General features: G+C 43.3%; 3 non-coding genes and 1 pseudogene across 3 annotated transcripts; all 4 read right to left on the bottom strand.

Moving 5' to 3' along the window:
• Positions 1-658: 658 nt before the first annotated feature.
• LOC142689119 (U2 spliceosomal RNA) lies at positions 659-842 on the bottom strand. The gene has a single exon (XR_012858126.1). It is a non-coding gene; the product is annotated as a U2 spliceosomal RNA (small nuclear RNA).
• A 6,313-nt stretch (positions 843-7,155) lies between these two features.
• LOC142689305 (U2 spliceosomal RNA) lies at positions 7,156-7,346 on the bottom strand. Its single transcript, XR_012858208.1, has one exon. It is a non-coding gene; the product is annotated as a U2 spliceosomal RNA (small nuclear RNA).
• Positions 7,347-8,634: 1,288 nt separating this feature from the next.
• On the bottom strand, positions 8,635-8,822 carry LOC142689141 (U2 spliceosomal RNA). The gene has a single exon (XR_012858141.1). It is a non-coding gene; the product is annotated as a U2 spliceosomal RNA (small nuclear RNA).
• Positions 8,823-14,979: 6,157 nt separating this feature from the next.
• Positions 14,980-15,186, bottom strand: LOC142689225 (U2 spliceosomal RNA; annotated as a pseudogene).
• Between the last annotated feature and the right edge of the window lie 5,803 nt (positions 15,187-20,989).

Raw genomic sequence — 20,989 nt, 5'->3', positions numbered from 1 at the left:
CTGCAAAATGGAAAATAAGCATCCACCAACTTTACAGACAACTTCTCCTTGCTCCTACAACCTCCATCCTTGCACAGTTTGTTATTCTTCCAGGTAACAAAGTAACAAATCCAAATTGCTGCTCTCTTTGTAGGCAAGCAAGGGTTTGTTGCAACTGCAATTCTTACTTCTTCTTGAAATGTAGGGACGACAGTACATTCCATCACATCCATCTAGTGTACACAGGTAGGTCCATTGTGGCGGGTAGGCGGCTGGCTGCTTTAATGGCTGTTTGCTGTTCCCCTACTCCACTCCACTCCACTATTTGACTGTGGTGCTGCATCAATCAGTGGCTGGCTCAGGTGCAGCTCTTTAACTTACCTAGGAGGGAGGGCGGAGAGAAGACAAGGAAGGTGAATGAGCTGTTCCAATGTGAAATGCCGGAAACACAGAAACACAGAAGACACACACACACACACACACACACACAACAAGAGGTGGCAATGTATTCATTAATTGCATTTAATAAATGAGCTCATTATCACACATGACTGTACAAATGCATTGTCCAACAGGTGTTGAAATAATGGGATTAAAAGGGGAGATCCCATCAGAAAGACAAAAACAATAGCAAACACAAATAGCACTTTTGGAATCTGATTTTAGTCAACACATAAGGGAAGGGTGCACCGGTCCTGGAAATACTGCAATACCAGGTCAATGCGTGGAGTGGACAGAGCAAGCTCTATTTCCATCTCCCTGTTCTAAAAATCCATTTAATATATGGTCCCCAGATAGGGGACGTATCAGATATTAAACTGATAAGAACAGATTTTTTTTTTTTTTTTTTTTACAAAAGTTTTTATTGATCAATTGAAACAAAATACAAGTACAATATACATCATAATACAATCAGAACAATGTCAGTGTCATACAATCGTTTCAGTTCACACAAGTAATGTACAAAATAATCACACCCAATGTTTCCATTTCTTAACCTTCCAGATCCCCTCAGAATCTGACCCAGAACGTTTACAATCAAGCTTGTACATAAAATACAATCTACTGAGAAACAATTTAATACAGTCATCAACAGACATTTTGTCTTTTTTATAAACCAGAATATTTCGTGAGTCCCATAAAGTTTCACGCAGGGCAATAGTAAACATCCACACTAGTCTGTGTTGCACAGACATTGTAAGGCCTACCCCATAAAGTAACATGCTGACAGAGGCAGAAGAGATGCCAGTAAGTTCTAAAAACAAACGCTTTAACTTAGCAATGACCTGTTTGGCATAGGGACAACCATAAAGCAAGTGAAATACGGTTTCTATGTCACCGCAATTTTCCCTCGGACACTGTTCAGATGGCGCCATATCTCTGCGTTTTAAGAACGCCTTTGTTGGAAGAGCCTCATGAAAGGATAACCATGTCACCTCCCTTTGTTTGGGTGACACTGGCAAAGCACTGACCATTTTCCATGCATTTTTAGCCTGAGAGCTAGACAGGTCAGCTATGTTCGTTACAATTTCATCCTTCCGGTACCATTTCAGAATATGAATTTTACTGGTGCTTAATAATCCCAAGGATTCTAGATTATATTTATTCTTGAAATATTGTAGTGCAAAGTAAAAAGGAGGCGCAACAAAGGCCCAAGGTTTGGTTCTATCTAACGGTAACCAACCCCATTTATGAAACATCCAGCCACCCAAATATCGGATCATGTGACCGGCCCATCTTTTAGATAGTACTAACTTGTGTATTAATAACCAGTAGTGCATGTGAGATAGAAAAGCAATGTCAGGAAAATGTAGACCACCGTTAATGGGTAATTTCAGACATTTGACACGAGCAACTTTCTCAGCTTTTGACCCCCATAGAAAGATACACAATATTCTGGTCATTTGCTGTATCCACCTGCTGGAGGGAGTGAAAACACAGGTGAGATAAAAAATCATGGGCAAGATGACTGCCTTTATTATGAGCACCTTCCCAAAAAGAGACATTTGCCTGGTCTTATAGAAGTTCAGCTTCTGTGTTACTCTTTCACCCAACTTCTGAAAGGATTGGCTACCTTTTAACGCCTGATCATAATGAACCCCCAGAATAGTCAGTCCCTGTGGGTCATGGGGCACCTGTGTGTCTTGTACAGGTGTGACAGCCGCAAACGTTGAGTATTTGCATTTATCCCAGTTTACAGACATGGCAGACACATTACAGAAAATACGTAAATGTAATTTTGCTCTATTCAAGTCCGCTTGGGATGTGTTAACCAACACCACATCATCCATATAGGCCAGTAATTTTACTGCCTCACCTTGAGACCCTGGGAGAAAGAAACCTTTTATTATTTTATCTTTAATAACAGACTGAATAAAAGTTTCCATGACACTTATGAAAAGTACTGGCGACAAAGGGCACCCCTGTCGCACCCCAGAAGAAACCGTGAAAGGGTCGCCTAGGGAACCATTAACCTGAACACAGCTAGTAACCTCCGAATACATACTTTGAATGACTCGCAGCATCTGTGCAGGGATACCAAAAGCACGTAAAACAGAAAATAAAAATTGATGTGAAACTGTGTCATACGCTTTTTGCAGATCAATGGAAGTAAGAACCAATAGCGAACGATTAGACAGAGACGTATGAATAATATCCCTAACTAGCAAAAGGTTTTCATGAATACGCCTACCAGGCACTGCACATGTCTGAGCAGGCCCGATAAGATCTGGTAACACAGCGCTAAGTCTGGATGTGAGAATTTTCGCCACCACCTTATAATCAACATTGAGTAATGTAATAGGGCGCCAGTTTTTGACATCCCTACGGTCACCCTTCTTATACAATAAAGTAATCACTCCATTCTTCATAGAAGCAGATAATTCCCCTGTAGAAATAATCAAGTGAATGATTTGGACAAAAACTATTTTGATGATGTCCCAAAAGGTAATATAAAATTCCTTAGATAATCCATCTAAACCTGGAGTCTTATTATTCTGCATGGACTTTAAGGTATTCAGAACTTCTTCCTCCGTCACAGGTGCCACTAAGGAGGGGACAGCGGTATCATGGACCTGCTTATCAAGGACAGAACAATAGTCATCAATTTCTTCACTTGAAGCAGCATCACGATTAGAATACAATGCAGAGTAAAAGTTAGATATAACAGGTCCCACACCTGGGCCCTGCACCTCATTGCCTTGGTCATCTAAAACAGTTTTGAACACAGAATGAACACGAACAGATTTTTTAAAGAAATACCTGGTGCAGCACTCATTTTCCTCCATATGCTGCACCTTAGCACGAAACATAATGCTTTTACCCCGTCGGGCAAGGGTGTCATTGAAAGCCTGTTTGGCAGTTTGTAATTCGTCAGAAACATCAATCCCTTCTCTTTGTAATTTCCCCAAAACCACAAGGTTGTTGATTAGTTTGGTATATTGCCTTCTATGCTGCTTGGCCAAACTTCTGCCGTAACGCTGGAAGAAGGAGGCAACATTTACTTTTATCCAATCCCACCACAACAGAGGTGAGGCGAAGGAGGTTTCCTTTGAAACCCATACATTAAATTGCATTTCAAACAATTTATGAACATCGGGTTCCCCTAAAAGTAAGTTGTTGAGTTTCCAAAACCCCTTGCCTTGCACAATGGCACCTTGTAAGGACACATCACATAATAAACCCACATGGTCAGAAAAACCAACATTAACAATGGAAAATTGCATAACTGTAAAATGAGATGTGCAAAACATAAAGTCAATGCGTGATTTCACCTTGCCATGATCAGCATAGTAGGTGTAAATAGGGTCAGAGTGATGTGGAACAGCACAAATGTCCTTTAAGGAGAAATCCTGTAAGATAGAATTTAGCAAAGTTCCAGTGCTGTCCAGTTTACAGTTATTTGTAGTACCACAGCGCCCTCTAGTGTCAATGATACTATTGAAATCTCCTGCAAGTACAGTTGGTAAAGTACCTGGCAGGAAAACCTTTAAATTATGAAAAAATTCTAAACGGTCAGCCTTGTTTGCAGGGGCATAAACATTAAATAATCGAAAAGGAGTCCCGGACAAGTCCATGTCGAGTTGCTGAAGCCGACCTGGTATTAAAACAGTATGATGGAAACAGTTTATCACAGAAGATTTGAGAAGAACCCCGACTCCAGTATTTCTAGTTAAGTCTGAAGGAGCCCAGTAAGCTGGCCCAGCTTGCCACTCCAAATTAGAGGGCATAACATTTAAAGCACATTCCTGGAGGCAAATCAGGTCCACAGGCTGAGTACGTAAAAAGTCTAAAACAGCAGCCCGTCTGTTTGTCGAGGCAATACCCCTGACATTTAGGGAAAGCACCCGTAACATTAGAATAAACTATATACAGTTAAAAAGTACTAAACCAGTCAAGGAGGGCCTTCGGAAAAGCCACATACCTCCTGTAGAAGTTGAACGCCAACGGAGTCCAGAAATTCGGAAGACGGGGAAATTAGAGGCGGGTCCTGGTGATGCGGAAGAGCCGTGTCCTCTTCAGAAGAGCAGGATAAGGCACTGTAGCGGTTGGGACTGGCAATGGAGTCCATCATCTTTTTCTTTGGAGGGCCTGCTCCGTCCTTACCAGGCTTGCGACGGGCCTTCACAACAGAGAAAACAGATCGATCTAGATCCTGATGGGGAGTAGGTGATATCACAGACCCAGAGGTAGTGGGTGCAGAGAGGTCCATACCCGCCGGCTCTGTATCCGCCCATACGATGGTCATGCCACTTTCCTCTGTGTCGGACTGGAAAGAAGAAAGGAACTCTTCAATCTCTGTAGCAGATGATGCGGTGTGCTGTGGCGAGGGAGCCTCAACCCTTGGAGCAGGGGAGACCTCAGCCGGCTTCTGCAGCTCTGTAACCTGGCTCAACGAAGAAGAAGCTGGAACAGCATCCGTCTGGGAAACAGCAGGCAAGTCCTTCAGAGAATCTGATGTAGAAGCTGGCACCAGGCCAGGACAATTCAGAGGCGGCAAGAGGGTCAGAGCCTGGGCCATAGGTAGCTCATTTGCGGGTGCCTCAGGCTCTGCCTCTGCCAGCTGGACCTCCAGGAAGATGGGCCCTCGTCCCGATCGGGCGGCATCAGCGTAGCTACGATTCGTCATCATTCCTCTGGGGCAGGCTCGCACCAAATGTTCTTTGGAGCCACACAGGTCACAGGTGCGAGGTTGGGAACAGTGCCCAGCATCATGGCTCGCGCTTCCACAGTTCCGGCAGCAGCGACCAGTCGGGCAGGACTCCTTGGTGTGCCCGAAGTTGAGACACTGCCTGCAGTACTTGGGCTGGCCTGGGTAGACCAGATATCCTCTGTTTCCTCCAAGGGAGAAGGAGGCAGGAGGGTGACAAACTCCACCGATTCCCTCAGGGTCTGGACGAAATCTCACCCAGAAACGAAGCTTGCCGTTGGGGATCCCGAAGACGTTCCTCAGCTTGTTGCCTCCTCTGACGCTGCTACAGTATCGCTGCAGGAAGGCCACCACATGCGCCAGCTCCGTGAAGGGGTTGAAGAGGTGGAGGGTAATCGGCTTCTCATCCATCTGGAACAGCGGTATCAAGAGGAAATCCGTCAGCTCCGGCTCAGTTAGCAGCTTTTTGCTTTTTTCAAAGACAGTCAGGCATTGTCCGTTTGTCTCAAAAGAGACATCGAAAAAGCCTTGGGCAGCACTGTCTTGAAGGCAGAAAATGTCAGTCGCTCTGAGTTTCAGCATCCTGAAAAGGACGGTCTGAACGAAAGGTCCAAGCTCATATCTTCGGTTGCAGTCTGGCTTTACCAGGAAGCGGATGGTATTTCGGATCCCCTGAGCCTCCATATCACCAGCCAGTGAAGTTCGATCCACTATCTTAGCCAAAAGGCCGAGAAGCGATAACCCGAGCGGCCCTTGCCTTGCCCGAGCCTGTCCCATACTGCTGTTCACCCCTTGCAGCGATTGATTCAGCCTACTCCTAGGCAATTCCATGGGGCCCTGCAGGCTCACACACATTTACAGCTACTAAGCGGGAGGGAGGTGAATAAAGGCCGGAGAGGAAGCTACACAGGATTTGCTTCTTTTGCTTGCACCACAATGCAGTGCTGAAAGAGGAGGAATCTACATAAAAACGCCTTCCTGGCAACGCCCAAATGCCCTCCTGCCATGCAGATAAACACTGGCAGCGGCAGCAAGTGCATGCCCACAGCCACCCCTTGTTCCTTCACACCTTGTATCAGCTTTAATCCAGTCCAGTGCTGCCTGCTGAGCAGCACTGACCAACACTGCCTGGGCCCAGGCTTTTATCTATCTCTGAGGCCCCATTATGATGTCAGAAAGCTGGCTCTGGAATCCTGAGGGCTCCACTATGACACGTGCAAAGTTCCGTCTGAACTTTATATAAGACGGTGAGGCTCAGTCAGTCACTCAGTGTTGCCTGAGAGGGCAACACTGCAACAGCCGGCCGCCAGGCTGTCTTTTTTTTGCACATTTATTTGCCTCCAGGAGGCCACAAGAGGGAGACAAGGGACTGCAAAATGGAAAATAAGCATCCACCAACTTTACAGACAACTTCTCCTTGCTCCTACAACCTCCATCCTTGCACAGTTTGTTATTCTTCCAGGTAACAAAGTAACAAATCCAAATTGCTGCTCTCTTTGTAGGCAAGCAAGGGTTTGTTGCAACTGCAATTCTTACTTCTTCTTGAAATGTAGGGACGACAGTACATTCCATCACATCCATCTAGTGTACACAGGTAGGTCCATTGTGGCGGGTAGGCGGCTGGCTGCTTTAATGGCTGTTTGCTGTTCCCCTACTCCACTCCACTCCACTATTTGACTGTGGTGCTGCATCAATCAGTGGCTGGCTCAGGTGCAGCTCTTTAACTTACCTAGGAGGGAGGGCGGAGAGAAGACAAGGAAGGTGAATGAGCTGTTCCAATGTGAAATGCCGGAAACACAGAAACACAGAAGACACACACACACACACACACACACACAACAAGAGGTGGCAATGTATTCATTAATTGCATTTAATAAATGAGCTCATTATCACACATGACTGTACAAATGCATTGTCCAACAGGTGTTGAAATAATGGGATTAAAAGGGGAGATCCCATCAGAAAGACAAAAACAATAGCAAACACAAATAGCACTTTTGGAATCTGATTTTAGTCAACACATAAGGGAAGGGTGCACCGGTCCTGGAAATACTGCAATACCAGGTCAATGCGTGGAGTGGACAGAGCAAGCTCTATTTCCATCTCCCTGTTCTAAAAATCCATTTAATATATGGTCCCCAGATAGGGGACGTATCAGATATTAAACTGATAAGAACAGATACTACACTTGATCTTAGCCAAAAGGCCGAGAAGCGATAACCCGAGCGGCCCTTGCCTTGCCCGAGCCTGTCCCATACTGCTGTTCACCCCTTGCAGCGATTGATTCAGCCTACTCCTAGGCAATTCCATGGGGCCCTGCAGGCTCACACACATTTACAGCTACTAAGCGGGAGGGAGGTGAATAAAGGCCGGAGAGGAAGCTACACAGGATTTGCTTCTTTTGCTTGCACCACAATGCAGTGCTGAAAGAGGAGGAATCTACATAAAAACGCCTTCCTGGCAACGCCCAAATGCCCTCCTGCCATGCAGATAAACACTGGCAGCGGCAGCAAGTGCATGCCCACAGCCACCCCTTGTTCCTTCACACCTTGTATCAGCTTTAATCCAGTCCAGTGCTGCCTGCTGAGCAGCACTGACCAACACTGCCTGGGCCCAGGCTTTTATCTATCTCTGAGGCCCCATTATGATGTCAGAAAGCTGGCTCTGGAATCCTGAGGGCTCCACTATGACACGTGCAAAGTTCCGTCTGAACTTTATATAAGACGGTGAGGCTCAGTCAGTCACTCAGTGTTGCCTGAGAGGGCAACACTGCAACAGCCGGCCGCCAGGCTGTCTTTTTTTTGCACATTTATTTGCCTCCAGGAGGCCACAAGAGGGAGACAAGGGACTGCAAAATGGAAAATAAGCATCCACCAACTTTACAGACAACTTCTCCTTGCTCCTACAACCTCCATCCTTGCACAGTTTGTTATTCTTCCAGGTAACAAAGTAACAAATCCAAATTGCTGCTCTCTTTGTAGGCAAGCAAGGGTTTGTTGCAACTGCAATTCTTACTTCTTCTTGAAATGTAGGGACGACAGTACATTCCATCACATCCATCTAGTGTACACAGGTAGGTCCATTGTGGCGGGTAGGCGGCTGGCTGCTTTAATGGCTGTTTGCTGTTCCCCTACTCCACTCCACTCCACTATTTGACTGTGGTGCTGCATCAATCAGTGGCTGGCTCAGGTGCAGCTCTTTAACTTACCTAGGAGGGAGGGCGGAGAGAAGACAAGGAAGGTGAATGAGCTGTTCCAATGTGAAATGCCGGAAACACAGAAACACAGAAGACACACACACACACACACACACACACAACAAGAGGTGGCAATGTATTCATTAATTGCATTTAATAAATGAGCTCATTATCACACATGACTGTACAAATGCATTGTCCAACAGGTGTTGAAATAATGGGATTAAAAGGGGAGATCCCATCAGAAAGACAAAAACAATAGCAAACACAAATAGCACTTTTGGAATCTGATTTTAGTCAACACATAAGGGAAGGGTGCACCGGTCCTGGAAATACTGCAATACCAGGTCAATGCGTGGAGTGGACAGAGCAAGCTCTATTTCCATCTCCCTGTTCTAAAAATCCATTTAATATATGGTCCCCAGATAGGGGACGTATCAGATATTAAACTGATAAGAACAGATTTTTTTTTTTTTTTTTTAAATCCTCAGATGGGATATTCAACGGTCCAAAACTACCATTAGAACATCAGTAACAGTTATAGGGCACTGTTTCCCATCATCATGTGGACTTTCTTTATTTCCAACAAATAATACACATAAATAAACATAAAATAGCTATTAGGAACAATTTACTACATCTATCCACTTTCTCACTTTCCACACTCCTTCAGCATCTTCTCCTCTTCTCCTTTTATCCCACAAAAAACAAACATATAATTTTCCTAACACCATTCTTACACTGTCTTTTACAGGAAATTCTTTTCTTTTAAATACATACACATTTCTAACATCCCATAATACTTCTTTTATACATGCAAGCAGCAACCACAACACTCTCTCTTTTTCTCCATTACACGCACACAAACCAAACATAAACATTTCAAAAGATAACAAACTTACCCCAGTCAACTCTTTACATAACGGTCCCATTCTCTTTATCACTTTTCTTGCATACTGGCAATTCCAAAACAAATGAACAATACTCTCTTTTCCATTACAGCCAGACCTCGGGCACGCATCACTCCTGACCAAACCTCGATTCCTCTGGAACTCTCTAACCGGTAGTACTCCGTGAAGGCTTTGCCAGACTAACTCTCTCTGTTTATTCGTTAAGCCATCCATTCTTACTTTCTTCCATACTTTACTTACATCTCTTCCTCTCACCATATTTATACTACACTCAGTCTCTCTACATTCAATCATCCTATACACTAGACTCTTATTTCGCAACATTCTGACATCCACATCCCGTAATTCATATTTACCAAGGAACTTGTACATCCATACATACCACACAGGAATGACGAAGGAAACAGGACGACGCAAATCTCGCACACACCACTTCATTCGAATCAAATAGGTACCAAATAAATATCTACACATATATGCGTACTTTCCATCTGATCTAACTACTCTCAATAGAAAGATAACCAAATTTACCCCAAAATAAATTTCTAAATTTGGAAACCCAAGACCTCCCTTATCTATACTTTTCACTAAAATTTCTCTTTTAGCCCTCTCCATTTTGGATCCCCATAAAAAAACAAACAAAATTCTATTTAGACTCCTAAGACCCATATAGCTTGGTGGAAAGACTATGGCAATAAACAAAAAGATCGGTAAAATAATGCTTTTGATTACTAAGATTTTCCCAAAGAAGGATAAACTCCTCATTTTCCAAAAATTTAACTTGTTTTCAACTTTTTTCTTAGCATCTTCCCAACATTCCGCACCATCCAATCTTTCATTGAACTTTACACCCAAAACCTTAATTGGTCCATTCACTACATTCACTCCTATATCCCTCCTCAAAACGCCTTTTCCAAAATTTTTACATTCGCTCTTGTCCCAATTCACACGAAAAGCAGACACGCTACAAAAGAAGGACACTAGCAATTTCACTCGTCTCACTGAACACTCAGAATCACACCAAACACAAACATCATCCATATAACCACTTACTTTCCATTCTTTCCCTCCTCCACCTGGCACATGTACACCACGAATAACTTTGTCCTTTCTTATCATACACAACAAAGGTTCAATTGAACAAATAAAAACAATCGCAGACAACGGACATCCTTGACGCACGCCTGACAACACATTCACTTTCCTTCCTACATGCCCATTCAATAACACCCGACTATATATCCCTTTATATAGGCTTCTAATACGCCAGACAAACTCAACTGGAAACCCCATTCTAACTAAAACCTTAAATAAATAACTATGAGATAACCTGTCATAGGCTTTTTCAAAGTCTAAACTTAATAAAAAGACATCATTTTTCCTCTCCATAGAGTCCCATAAACAATCTCTCAGCATACACACATTCTCATGCAATCTTCTTCCAGGCACTGCACAACACTGTTCTTCCCCAATCACACTCTCTATCACATCACGCATCCTATTCGCGATCACCTTTGCATAAATTTTATAATCACAATTGAGCAACGTTATTGGACGCCAATTCTTCAAATCTTTCAAATCCCCTTTTTTTGGTATCAATACAATTACTCCTGCACGCATACTCTCAACCATTTCTTCATTCGTCCACATATATTTACATACTTCGAAGAAATCACGCCCTATCACATCCCACATACGTCTATAAAATTCTATTGGTAATCCGTCTTCACCAGGCGTTTTATTTACCGCCATACTATTTATTACCTTCCATAATTCTTCTATCACCAACTCTTTCATGACACCTTGTTTTTCTACATCACTCAACTTACCATCCAAAACTTTTAGCACATCACTTTCCATATCTTCATCTCTCCACTTATTTGCATACAAATCCTCATAAAAACTCGCAACTTCTTCACTTACTCCATCACCGCTCACCTCATTGCCATCTCTTCCAACCAACACATTCATACTTTGTCTTTTACTAAAGACTTTTTTGAAAAAAAACCTGCTACACTTCTCATCAAACTCCATTTTATCTAATTTTGCCCTATAAATAATACTTTTTCCTCTATCATTCAAATATTCATTAATCTCTCTTCTTACACACAAGATATCTTCATTCACTTCCGCACCGCTCTCTCTCAATTTATACAATAAATTCAGACGTGCATTTAGTCTCACATACTTCTCTCTTTTAACTGCAGCAGTTTTATACCCAAGATTCCTAAAAAATATTTTTGTTTTCCATTTAACCCAATCCCACCATTTACCTATATTATTGAAAGTTCCTTTTTGTCTACACCAACTCTCATACTTTCTAGCATACTCCTTTCTCACATCTTCACTTTCCATCAATTTAACATTTAATTTCCATAAACCACGCCCAGACACATTGTTTACATCCACATCTACTTCACATATAACCAATTCATGGTCAGAAAATACCACTTGCTGTTGACTGTAACTTAAAGGAACTAAGTTCCGAGAAATAAAACAATAATCTAAACAACTATGTATTCTACCTCTATCTGCATGATAGGTATTCAACCTGGGATCGATTTTGCATAATTTCTGCATGTCCGATAAATGAAAATCATTAATTATTTCTAATAATACTTTCCCTGAAATATCGACAGTACTTTTACCAATATCACAGTTCATGTCTCCAACTAATATTACCGGTAGCCCTCCTGGAACGAAAAACTTAATTTTATCAAACAAATTTTTTCTTTCAACTTTGTCCGTTGACGCATAAACATTAATGATACAAAACTTAACATTTTTATAGCTAAAAAAGGCCAAGATACACCTCCCCTCCTCTATAACTGTATAACTAATAAGAGACACTTCTTTTCCCTTAACTAAAATTCCCAGCCCATCATTTTTATTTGATACACTCCATGACCAAATTGAACTTCCATGCACCCATTCATCACTACTAATTGCTTCATTCAAACCACATTCTTGCAAACAATATATGACTGCATTTTCTTGTGCAAGAAACTCTAATATGGCAGTTCTTCTATTCTTAGTTTTAAACACTCTCACATTTTGTGAAGCGATTTTGACTCCCATATTGCCAAAAAACTTTTAGCTCATGGAGAACACTGAAAAAACAGAACAAAGGAAAAACATTATCTATAAAGTTCCACCACCATCCACAACGTCCGCAATGTCTTCCTCCAGCGTTTGCAACGAAGAGCCGGCTTGCGGGGTTTGGTTTTCACCCTCCTCACTACGTCTTTTCTTGAAAACCCTCCTCTGCACGCACAATGCTTGGCCATCTTCGTCTGATTCATCCCCACCACCCTCCCTTTGACTCTTTACCGTCTCTATGCTTGATGGGAACTCATGAATATTCGTTGGATCTGATTCATGCACCGCCTCCCCTGCCTCTTCAAACAGCTCCTCAAAGTGCCTCATCAGGGGTAAGAAAGGGTGGGGCCCACCTGGTTGCAAAATCTGTGGCTCACTTACTTTCAGCTTCTGTGCTCCGCCCGAGTCTTTCACCACACTAGCATAAGACTTTACCTGTTGCATTTGTCTTTGCTTTCTTTGCTCCTCCTGTCTCTGCTGTGCTGCTTTGGTTTTTTCCTCATTTGCAGCCCTTTGAGCATCTGCTACAGGACAAAACTTGTACATGTGGTCAGTCCCCCCACACGCATCACAGGATTTTGGGGTGGGGCACTCACCTGCAGTGTGGCCTTCTTGTTTGCAATTTCTGCAACACACTGATTTATCACAGAAGACCTGTGTGTGACCAAAGGAAAAACATTTCCTGCAATACCTTGGCTGTCCTGGATAACTTAGAAAACCACGGTGCCCTGCGACAGAGAAACTTGACGGTGGGTGTTGAAAACCCCCAACACAGTTTAAGTCACGTTTCAGCTTGACTTGAAATCTGTACTTACAGTTAAAAATCCCTAGGATGTTGGTCTGTGCAACTCCTCCTTTCACATACTCACAGTACTTGAGCAGGAAATCCACCAGCAGATCAATCTTGGTGTAAGGGTTATACACATGTACAAGCAAGTTAATTTCATTGAATCCAAACAATGGTGTAACTTTAACTCCTTGCATCATGGGATCTTCAGTGTTGTTTCTCAGCCACTCATATACATTAAGGCAAGTAAAATCCTCATGGAACGTGACATCGTACGCACCTGTTTTTGGAAAGTCTTGTACAGCATAGATGTCTTGCCTTTCTGCTCCAGCCTTTTTTTCGATAAGATCTGCAACCACAAATTTCACGTTGTTCTTGTTGGCTTCTCTCGGGGGCACTTCAATCCGGATGGTATTCTTGATGGCAGCCATTCTTCACAATAAACCTGTCGGTACAAAACCACAGCAAAAAAAGTTTCCCGTAAACGGAAACGGAGGATCGCTCCAAACTCGCACCTCCAGCCCAAACCAGGCAATAAACCTGATCTGAGCCAAAAGGCCGAGAAGCGATAACCCGAGCGGCCCTTGCCTTGCCCGAGCCTGTCCCATACTGCTGTTCACCCCTTGCAGCGATTGATTCAGCCTACTCCTAGGCAATTCCATGGGGCCCTGCAGGCTCACACACATTTACAGCTACTAAGCGGGAGGGAGGTGAATAAAGGCCGGAGAGGAAGCTACACAGGATTTGCTTCTTTTGCTTGCACCACAATGCAGTGCTGAAAGAGGAGGAATCTACATAAAAACGCCTTCCTGGCAACGCCCAAATGCCCTCCTGCCATGCAGATAAACACTGGCAGCGGCAGCAAGTGCATGCCCACAGCCACCCCTTGTTCCTTCACACCTTGTATCAGCTTTAATCCAGTCCAGTGCTGCCTGCTGAGCAGCACTGACCAACACTGCCTGGGCCCAGGCTTTTATCTATCTCTGAGGCCCCATTATGATGTCAGAAAGCTGGCTCTGGAATCCTGAGGGCTCCACTATGACACGTGCAAAGTTCCGTCTGAACTTTATATAAGACGGTGAGGCTCAGTCAGTCACTCAGTGTTGCCTGAGAGGGCAACACTGCAACAGCCGGCCGCCAGGCTGTCTTTTTTTTGCACATTTATTTGCCTCCAGGAGGCCACAAGAGGGAGACAAGGGACTGCAAAATGGAAAATAAGCATCCACCAACTTTACAGACAACTTCTCCTTGCTCCTACAACCTCCATCCTTGCACAGTTTGTTATTCTTCCAGGTAACAAAGTAACAAATCCAAATTGCTGCTCTCTTTGTAGGCAAGCAAGGGTTTGTTGCAACTGCAATTCTTACTTCTTCTTGAAATGTAGGGACGACAGTACATTCCATCACATCCATCTAGTGTACACAGGTAGGTCCATTGTGGCGGGTAGGCGGCTGGCTGCTTTAATGGCTGTTTGCTGTTCCCCTACTCCACTCCACTCCACTATTTGACTGTGGTGCTGCATCAATCAGTGGCTGGCTCAGGTGCAGCTCTTTAACTTACCTAGGAGGGAGGGCGGAGAGAAGACAAGGAAGGTGAATGAGCTGTTCCAATGTGAAATGCCGGAAACACAGAAACACAGAAGACACACACACACACACACACACACACAACAAGAGGTGGCAATGTATTCATTAATTGCATTTAATAAATGAGCTCATTATCACACATGACTGTACAAATGCATTGTCCAACAGGTGTTGAAATAATGGGATTAAAAGGGGAGATCCCATCAGAAAGACAAAAACAATAGCAAACACAAATAGCACTTTTGGAATCTGATTTTAGTCAACACATAAGGGAAGGGTGCACCGGTCCTGGAAATACTGCAATACCAGGTCAATGCGTGGAGTGGACAGAGCAAGCTCTATTTCCATCTCCCTGTTCTAAAAATCCATTTAATATATGGTCCCCAGATAGGGGACGTATCAGATATTAAACTGATAAGAACAGATTTTTTTTTTTTTTTTTTTTTTTTTTTTTTTTTTTTTTTTTAAATTAAAACCATTCAGTTTAACTTAAAGCAACAGTACACAAACCATTTTGCATTTTAAGGCATAAGTTGCCTTAGTCGTACATCATCATGGCTATTTTATTCCAAACAATAATAATCAGGACACAGAAAGGATTGTGAAGAACAAAAATAAAACAGGAATAAATCTTATCAATTAGCTATATTTCACCAACCTTCTCCACTTCTTAAATTTCCATATCCCCTCTGCGTCTATACCACCACCGCACTGACTATCCCAACGATAGACTACGTATAGTCTTGACAAAACCATCCTCACACACTCACCAATGGGTACCCACTTATGTTTGAAAACACCTAAATTACGTACATCCCATAAGCTTTCCATTATACACGCCATAATCAACCATAAGATCCTATCACTTACTCTGTTACAAGCCCCTATAGCAAACATCGCAACCTTCCAATCCACAAACTTCACCCCAGCTAACTCCTTACAGACGCCACCCATCCTCCTCCATACCTCATACGAATAATTGCAGTCCCAAAAAAGATGCCTAACAGTCTCCCGTGAATTACACCCACCCCTTGGACACACCTCAAATCTAACTAGCATTCTCCTCCTCTGCACATCTCTAACAGGCAATATATCATGCAACGCCATCCACACTATGTCCTTTTGTCTATTGGACATACCTCTCACGCCTAACTTCTTCCAAGTATCCACAACATCCTCTCCTCGCAAACCCACAATGTTACACACAACCTCATTCACACACAATCTTTTTAGCACAGCCTTCTTATCCAGAAACCCACCCATAGGCACTGCAATCAAATCATATTTCCTAATGAACCTTTCAATCACAACATACCATACCGGACATACATAAGCAACAGGCACAGTAGCATCTCTCTTAAACCAATTTAACCCATAAAGCATCCAACCGGCCATATACCTTACCATATACGCACTCTTATTTCCTTTCCCCAAGAGCCCCACCACTGTTTTAATATAATTTAACCCAAGAAAGACCTCCACATTCGGAAAACCCAAACCTCCATTCTCACAAGACTTATAAACATACTCACGCTTCAACTTTTCCATTTGACTTCCCCACAGAAAGGTAAACACCATTTTCTCTGACTTTTTGATTTTCCTACTAGCGGAGGGAAAAATACTAGCCACAAAAACCAAAATAGGCAAAATCACTGTCTTAATTATCAACACCTTCCCTGATAAAGTCAGGTCTCTAAGTCTCCAAAAATTCAATTTCTTCTCAATCCTCTTGCCACATTCATCCCAACTCTCATTCCCTCTCAAGTCCTCATTAAACTGTATCCCCAACACTTTTACTGCACCCACTTCATTCCTCACTCCCTCCATACTTACCCTCCTATCCCCAAAGCACTTAAAGACACACTTATCCCAATTCACCTTAAAAGCGGATGCCCCACAAAAAAAATCCAACCATAATTTTGCTCTATTCAACCCAGCCATACAATCACTCATAACCACAACATCATCCATATAACCCAGAATTTTAACGTATTTACCTCCACTCCCGGGGATCAAAAAACCTTTCACCACTTTATCTTTTCTTACCAAACACATCAAACTTTCGATCACACAAATAAACAAAACTGGGGACATAGGACACCCCTGTCTTACCCCAGATCTCACACATACTTTTGAACTTAAATTACCATTCACCAACACTTCACTTGACACATCCCTATACAAACACTTCACACCTTCCAAAAACCTCACTGGGAAGCCCATCCTAACAAGTACAGCAAACATAAACACATGCGACACTCTATCAAACGCCTTTTCGAAATCTAACGCAAGCATCATACACTTCTGTTTCCTACTCATACAGTCCCCAATCAAATCTCTCAGCAAAACCAAATTATCAGACATACTCCTACCTGGCACAGCACAGACTTGGTCTTCACCCACAACCTTTCCTACCACCTCACGCATACGATTAGCCAAAATTTTACTAAAACATTTATAATCCACATTCAGCAGTGAAATCGGTCTCCAATTACCCAAACACTTCTTATCCCCTTTCTTATAAATCAAAACAATCACACCCTCTTTCATAGACTCACACAAAACCCCCTTATCCCATATAAACTTACATACTTCCACCAAATCCAACCCTATTATCTCCCAGGCCTTCACATAAAATTCCACAGGAATACCATCTTTACCAGGTGTTTTATTTTTCCCCGCACTCATTATCACTTTCTTTACTTCTTCAGACGTTACATCCTCATTCAACCCCACACAATCCTCCTCTCTAAGGACATTTTCCAAACCATTCAAAACTTCATCCATCAACCCGATATCAATCCACTTTTTGCCATATAGTTCTGAATAAAACGATTCCACCACTTTTAACACATCCATACCCACTATACGCTCCCCCTTCGCATTAACAATTTCATCCATATCATCTTTCTTACCACACATTTTCTTGAAAAAAAACCTTGTGCATTTTTCATTTTTATCTAAGTACTCCACTTTAGACCTAAAAATAATCTCCTTTCCCTTTCTTTCCAAAACTTGCTTTAACTCGTTCCTTGCCTCCTCTAGCAAATCACTCAAATCAATTCCCTTCTCACCCATCTTCCGCAACCATTCTATCCTAATATTCAATTCCTTATACTGGTTACGTTTCCTAGCAGCCTGCTTGTATCCCCATCTCACAAAAAATTTTTTAATCTGCCCTTTCATCCAATCCCACCATTTAAGCACATCCACAAAACTATCTTTTTCTCCCTTCCACACATCATACTTTCGTTTGAACTCATCCATCACTTCAACATCCTCCAATAATCTAGTATTCAACTTCCACACCCCTTTCCCAAAACAAAGTTTACTACTTACCTCCACCCATACCCGTAAACATACATGGTCTGAAAAAGGTACCTCATTCTGAACCATCTTATTACACACTAAACCCTTAGATATGCAAATACGATCAATTCTTGACTCAATACCCCCTCTATCTGATTTATATGTTGGCGGTGGTGGTTTACCCAATGACAATTCGGCTGCATCTATAAAAGAAAAATCAGATATAAGTTGGTTAAGCTTTTTCCCAGTTACATCCAGACCATCCCCATCAAAAGAACAATTAAAGTCTCCCAAAAAAAAGGTAGGAATCCTTCCAGGTAAGAACAAACTTAGCTTTTCCAACAACGCCAGCCTTTTTGCTCTATCTATAGGACAATAAGTATTCACCACCCTAACCCTAACTCCCCTGCAACATACCACTGCAATTACACATCTACCTGTTTCCACCACTGTATAACTCTCCAGATCCATACCCATATTTCCTAATAGGATCCCCACCCCATCATTCTTATTGGAAGTAGATCCTGACCAGACATACTGCCCATATGGCCAATCCCCCTCCCCCAGTGACTCAGATATACCACACTCTTGCAGGCATATGATCTCTGCCCCAAGATTCCTAACATAGTCCAGCACAACAGCACGTCTAGGCTTTGATGTAATTTGCCTGACATTCAAGGATAAGACATTAAGTGTAATTTTGGGGTCCATATTTTGATCTTTTTCCGTAGATATCCACCAATACCCCACTGTTTAATCAGCCTACACCTCCTGGTGGCTGACAACCGGACACAAAGATAGCTTTGTCCACGTCTTCTCCTAAAAAAGGAAAGTCCTCAGGAAAATGAGAAATGGGGTAGACTCCCCTATCCGGGCTCACTCCATCTTCACTCAGAGGAGACAACATGGTGCGAAGTCTCTTAGAAGATGAACCTCCTTCCTCCTCCTCAGAAGGCCTCACAAGTGCAGTTGAAAAGTCCCCTTGACCACCTTCACCTTGTTGGTCCACCAGAATTCCTTCCCAGGAAAAGACAGGTGATTTGGATAAAGAACCATCCACCTCCCCATCACCTCTTAACCCAGTCAGGTCATCAGAGGGGTGAGGCAGGTCTTTCTCAACAGGTGCTACCTCCATTTCATCAGCCAGCGTATTTCCAGACCGATTTAACTCAGGGAGAGTCCCATCAGACACCTGGGCAGGCACTGACTCCTCAGTTCCCGGGGCAGCTGGGCCCTGAATCACATTAGACCTCATACTGCCAGGTTCACCTGCAACTACTTCCGCCAGAGTCCTAACCCTTCTGTTTTTAGCACGCTCTGGACAGTCTTTAAAGGCATGACCCACAATGCTGCACATGTTACACACAATTGGGTTTTTGCAATCCTTGGCCAGGTGACCGTCCTGATTACATTTGTTACATGTAACACCTTCTTGCGTACAATCTTCATGAACATGGCCATATCTTTTACATTTCCTGCAAAACACAGGAGGCTGGGGAAAAAATAAGTAGCCTTTGTCCCGGCCGATGGCAAAATTCCTAGGAGGGTATTTCACACCCAGAGGCCCTGAAGGATCCTCCTCAAATCTCACAAAGAATTTATGCTTCCCTGTCCAGAGGGATTCAGCATTTAACACCTGGTGAGAATAGCTGACGTAAGAGCAGTACTTCTTTAAGAAGGAAGTAATATCATCCACCATCACATAAGGATTGTACATCAAAACAACCAGTGGAACATCGTTGTTATATAAAACGGTGAAGATAAGTCCATCCAACCCAGGGTTTTGCAAGTTAGCATTAATTGCGGCATACAAGTTGTAACAAGCATTCAAACTTTTAAGAACCAAAGTGAAGCGATTACCTCTGGGATCTTGAAGACAAAGGATGTCGTTCCTACTCACGTTGAGGGTCTTGAAAATGACTTCATTCACCAGGTGTTTCAATGAAAAAAGGTCCTTCTTGTTCAAGGGTACGTCAATGCCAAATCCATTCTTGATCCGGGTTTCCCCGATCCCAGCGTATCGAAGCCTAGCTCCCATGATCGCTCGACAGTTGATCACCCAGCCTACCCCCTTATAGCAGCAGTTGGCTTAAGCCACCGAAGTGGCGATGCCAAAAGGCCAAGGGCATGACATGCTGACCTCCTCTTGACACGGGATCGTGCCAAAAGGCCGAGAAGCGATAACCCGAGCGGCCCTTGCCTTGCCCGAGCCTGTCCCATACTGCTGTTCACCCCTTGCAGCGATTGATTCAGCCTACTCCTAGGCAATTCCATGGGGCCCTGCAGGCTCACACACATTTACAGCTACTAAGCGGGAGGGAGGTGAATAAAGGCCGGAGAGGAAGCTACACAGGATTTGCTTCTTTTGCTTGCACCACAATGCAGTGCTGAAAGAGGAGGAATCTACATAAAAACGCCTTCCTGGCAACGCCCAAATGCCCTCCTGCCATGCAGATAAACACTGGCAGCGGCAGCAAGTGCATGCCCACAGCCACCCCTTGTTCCTTCACACCTTGTATCAGCTTTAATCCAGTCCAGTGCTGCCTGCTGAGCAGCACTGACCAACACTGCCTGGGCCCAGGCTTTTATCTATCTCTGAGGCCCCATTATGATGTCAGAAAGCTGGCTCTGGAATCCTGAGGGCTCCACTATGACACGTGCAAAGTTCCGTCTGAACTTTATATAAGACGGTGAGGCTCAGTCAGTCACTCAGTGTTGCCTGAGAGGGCAACACTGCAACAGCCGGCCGCCAGGCTGTCTTTTTTTTGCACATTTATTTGCCTCCAGGAGGCCACAAGAGGGAGACAAGGGACTGCAAAATGGAAAATAAGCATCCACCAACTTTACAGACAACTTCTCCTTGCTCCTACAACCTCCATCCTTGCACAGTTTGTTATTCTTCCAGGTAACAAAGTAACAAATCCAAATTGCTGCTCTCTTTGTAGGCAAGCAAGGGTTTGTTGCAACTGCAAT

The sequence above is a fragment of the Rhinoderma darwinii genome, assembly GCF_050947455.1.
Source record: "Rhinoderma darwinii isolate aRhiDar2 chromosome 5 unlocalized genomic scaffold, aRhiDar2.hap1 SUPER_5_unloc_28, whole genome shotgun sequence".
NCBI classification, from domain to species: Eukaryota; Metazoa; Chordata; class Amphibia; order Anura; family Rhinodermatidae; genus Rhinoderma; species Rhinoderma darwinii.
The sequence above is the reverse complement of the archived record's forward strand: the minus strand, read 5'-3'. Positions and strand labels throughout refer to the sequence as shown.